Below are 4738 nucleotides of genomic sequence, written 5' to 3'. Positions count from 1 at the left end.
ATCAGAGTGCGTGTTGTCTCTACGTGTACAGAGAACAATCACAAACACACTTGATGGATGTGACCCAGTCGGTCTAGCAAGGCACCATGAGCCGCAGAGGAAAATGCCGAGATACAGTACTGTGTGTCACCGACAAGGAGAGGCACGGCTGGAGTCAGCCACAGAGGCTCACCTGCGTGTCAGTGTGAATTACAACACTGGCTGTCGGAAAGGTCACCTATGTCGCTACGTTTTTACATGCAGAAACGCATCACGGCGTTTCCGACAGCCCGACGCTTCATGCACAGACACGAGAGACTTGATCCAGGGACAAAGCCAACGTGAGACAAGAAACAGGGTCGTACGAGTCTATCTTCCTCTGCGGAAAAGGCAGCCAAGATGAAGCCACGGTTAGAGAAAATGGAAACGCGACCTCAACACTAAAAAGGCATTTCTCTCTCCCACAGAGCTGACCCGATAAAACGATGTGTCCTGCGAGTCTGACTTCAGCTCCTGACCAAGGGACTCACAGATGTATACTTTCCCTCAAAAGGTTGGTATTTGGGACCAGCAGTTGGCGTAATGGCTATGTCACCGGACCCCCATGTAGTCGACCGCGGGTTGAGTGCTGGACCCGGTGGGTTAAATTCATGCCAGGCGCGTGTGAGTGTGTGCCCAAGATCCCAAGAGGAGAATAGAGGAGAAGGGATTGCAGCGTGGCCATTCCCCTGGGGGGTGATTTCTCACTTTCTATCTCTCTGTCTCTCTTTGTCTTACTGGTGAGCACATGCGCCCTCGGAAAAAAAAAAAGTTAGTATTTAAGGTATTTTATTAGTTAACCTCAAGGACACTACCAATAGGACGGAGCTATGTGTAAGGGTAATTTGCTGCAGTAAAAAGCTTCAACTAGGGGCCAGCAGGTGGCCTGCTGTGCTAGATTCCCACATGGCCAGCTCCGTGGTTCAAAACCTGGACCTGGCAGCTTGAAAGTCACAACGAATATTTAAATTTTTGTTGTCATTGTTTTGTTTTGTTTTAAAAAAGCCTCAACCTGAGAAAAACAGCAATGGGAAGTCCAGCTGTGTTTTCTGATCTGGAAATGCTGACAACTACCTGCAGGTTACCGGGTAATATAATAATCACAGTGAGTGAGCAACTGCGGCAGGAGAATATTCTGCGTTTAAAAATGGGCTCTTACCTCACTTGCCTGCCTTATAGCACAGTGTACCTGTTAGGCACCTGGAGACCCAATACCCACAACTATAGCCAAACAGGGTAAGACGCACATTCACGGTTTTCCTCCTCTGGTTTCTGGCTGTGTTACTCAGTAAACAAAGTCTGGTCGCATGGAAGAATTACGTTTGACCTCCATACTGCAGTAACTTTAAGGCTTGGGTGCAGTCGGTTGACGGCTATGGAAACTAGCATGTATTACAGCGCAAATTCTTTATGACTGGCTTAGTCACTTGCCATTTCGCAGTTTGCATACTGAAATGAAAACGTTCTGTGGAGAAGAGAAAAAGGAAGTACCTTGAGCCAGTCCAATCACCTAATGGTTAAAGGAGCTGACCCCACGCACCCTCTGAGTGACAAACCCCAGCCCTGGCAGCTAGAAAAACATGCCAGGGATTTGCGTGCCCCCAAATCCCAGTAGGAAGGAATGGAGGAGAAGGGACTGTGGCATAACCAAGCCCCAGTGTGAGCTTCCCCCAGCCCGTCTCTGTCTCTCTTTCTCATGCGCACACGTACTCTCTGGCAATTAAAAAAAATACTTCGGGGCCAGTAGGTGGCGTAGTGGTTAAGGCACTGGACTACCATGTGGCCGACTGCAGTTCAAGTCCCAGGCCCAGTGGCTTGAAACTCACACTGCGTGCATGTGCCTGCTTGCCCAAAATCCCAAGAGGAGAATGAAGAAGGCATGCGGCAGGGCCATCCCTCCCCCGAGGGTGATTTTTCACCTTCTCTCTCTCCGTTTCTCTGGTGAGCACGTGAGCTCTATAGCAAAAATTTCTCTCTAAAAAAAATCCTCACTGCGGGAACCAGCAGTTAGCGTAATGGCTATGTCGCTGGACTCCCACGTAGTCGACCGCGGTTCGCGTCCCGGACCCGGTGGCTTAAAACTCACGCCGGGCGCGTGTGCGTGTGTGCCCAAGATCCCGAGAGGAGAATGGAGGAGAAGGGATTGTGGCGTGACCATCCCCCCTGGGGGGTGATTTCTTGCTTTCTGTCTCTATGTCTCTCTGTCTGTCTGGCGAGCGCACGCGCCCTACAGTGGAAAAAAAAAAAAAAACTCTCAAAAAAAATAATCCTCACTGCTATAAAATGTTATAACCATCACCTGTGCCTCCAAGCGAGTCATAATCTGTCCTGCTGGCGAGGGTCTCGCCTCCGCGGGGACGGCTGCCCACTGACCAGGGTGTAGGCCGCAGGTGTGGGATAACTGGCCATTTCTTAGAATAAGACAAGAACCAAGCTCGTCTCACTGGGTGACGCCTCCTTCCGCTGCAGTTCTCTGAAGCACGTGATGTTATTCCACGGCATCTTACCAACAGCAGAACTTCCGGAGCTGGAGCAGCCCTCTCACACCTGCGCACTCTCAGCCCAGTGTGCACACCATCTAACCCTGTCGTTGTCGTTGCCACAGAGCTTGTGGCATCTCCACGGGACGAGCCGCCATCAAGAAACCACTTGCTTTACTCATCCGTAGGCGTCGACTGCTCACACACTCACTCGGCTTATCATGAGATCGCAGCAGTCCAGGCACATCTTCGGGCTCCGCTTCTACATCGAGTCCTCTTGCGACTCCCTCTACGTCTGCAGAGGAAGGCTCCACCGAAGCCCTCGGTGCCGCAAAGCCATCTGGGAGCGCTGGAGTGAGGGCCTCCCGAACTTCTGTGAACAAGGATATTCGGACTTCCTCCCACGAATCACAAATGTTGAGTCCTTTCCAGAGGTTTTCGGTTGATTTTGCCCAGATCCATCGGAGAAATCACTGTTTATGGCAGCTATGCCTTATGAAATGTATTTAGCCAATAATTAATAACACCTGAAAGTCAAAATCACTCCTCGATCCATGGGCTTCTGGAGGACTTGCTGCAGCTTCCACACCAGCACCTGCTGTCTGACCCGACACTGGGGTACAGGGGCAGCTCCTTACACCTCAGGAACCAGCCTCCACTGGCTTCAGACTTCTGCTGCAGCTTCCTCCCCTCTCTTGGCTCTCATAAAATTGAAAAGAAGTGGGGCTTTGCTCTGGATAAGGCTTTGGCTTAAGGGGATGTTGTACCTGGTTTGATCTGTCCAGACCATTAAAATTTTGTTCATATCAGCATAAGGCTGTCTTTCTTTCTTTTCTTTTCCTTTCTCTCTCTCTGTCTCTGTCTCTCTTTCTTTTTCTCCAGAGAGAGTTTTGCTATAGGGCATATGCACTTGCTGAGAGACAGAGAGCTAGAAAGTGAGAAATCACCCCCCCCAGGGGGTTGGCCATGTTGCGATCCCTTCTTCTCCATTCTCCTCTCGGGATCTTGGGCACGCATGCACACGTGCCGGTGTGAGCTTTAAGCTGCCGGATCCAGGACTTGAACCCCGTCAAGTAAGTGAGAGTCCGGCAGTATAACCATTACGCCATCTGCTGGTCCCGATCTGCCTTCTTACCTTTACGTGATAGCTAGAGCAGGACTTCTGGTTTCCTTCCAGAACTTCCTGTGTTCACAACTGGCTGACTGACACTAGAGGGCTAGCCTTCTGGCTTGGCTTGGTTCTCACAGTACCTTCCTCAGGAAGCTTACTCGTGTCTAGCCTTTGATTTAGAGAGGGAGAAATGCAACTCTTCTTTCCACCCGAACAATTGACAGCCATGGTAGACTTACTAACTGACTTAATTCCGATATTGTTGTGTCTCAGCGAATAGGGAGGCAGAGAGGACCAGAGACAAGGGAGTAGCTGCTCAGCAGAACGGTCGGCACACACACCACACTTACTGACTCATGCTGGCCATCCTTCTGGGCACAACCGTAACGCCAAAGATCACCAGCACACATCACCCTGACAGGTGCAATATTAAGTTAAAAGTTCGAAATATTAATGTTCTGATAGTCACCAAAATTTGACACAGAGACACAACGTGAGTGCCTGCTGTTGGGAGAATGGGCGACAGGCTTGCCCGGCTCAGGGCTGCTGCAGCCTTCAGTTTGCCACAGCACAAAACGAGGTGTGCAGATCTGGACTGCGCTGGTAGTTATTAAAGACCACGCCCGCAAAACTGCACACGACTACACGCATGCACACGCAAGAGTGCACGTGTACCGTGAAACCTGAACAAGTCGTGCCAGTGTCCGTTTCCTGGCTTTGGTATAGCATTGTGGTGGTGTGGGGTGTAGACATTGTGGCAAAGGGGGGCTTTGAGCTTCCCTGTACATTTCTTTGCAATATCCTGTGAATCTATTATTATTATTAAAATAAAAATTAGAGACCAGCAGATGGCGTAATGGTTATATTGCTAGACTCCCATATAGCTGACCATGGTTTAAGTCCCGGACCAGGCAGCTTAAAACTCACACCGGACACATGTGCATGCGTGCATGCCCACGATCCTGAGAGAAGAAAGGAGGAGAAGGGATTGCAGCATGGCTATCTCTCCTGGGGGGTGATTTCTCGTTTTCTATCTCTCTGTCTCTTCGGCAGACACAACGTGAGTGCCTGCTGTTGGGAGAATGGGCGACAGGCTTGCCCGGCTCAGGGCTGCTGCAGCCTTCAGTTT

The sequence above is a fragment of the Tupaia chinensis genome, unplaced genomic scaffold (assembly GCF_000334495.1).
Source record: "Tupaia chinensis unplaced genomic scaffold, TupChi_1.0 Scaffold000494_1, whole genome shotgun sequence".
Taxonomy (NCBI): Eukaryota; Metazoa; Chordata; class Mammalia; order Scandentia; family Tupaiidae; genus Tupaia; species Tupaia belangeri.
This window is presented reverse-complemented; position numbering follows the sequence as displayed.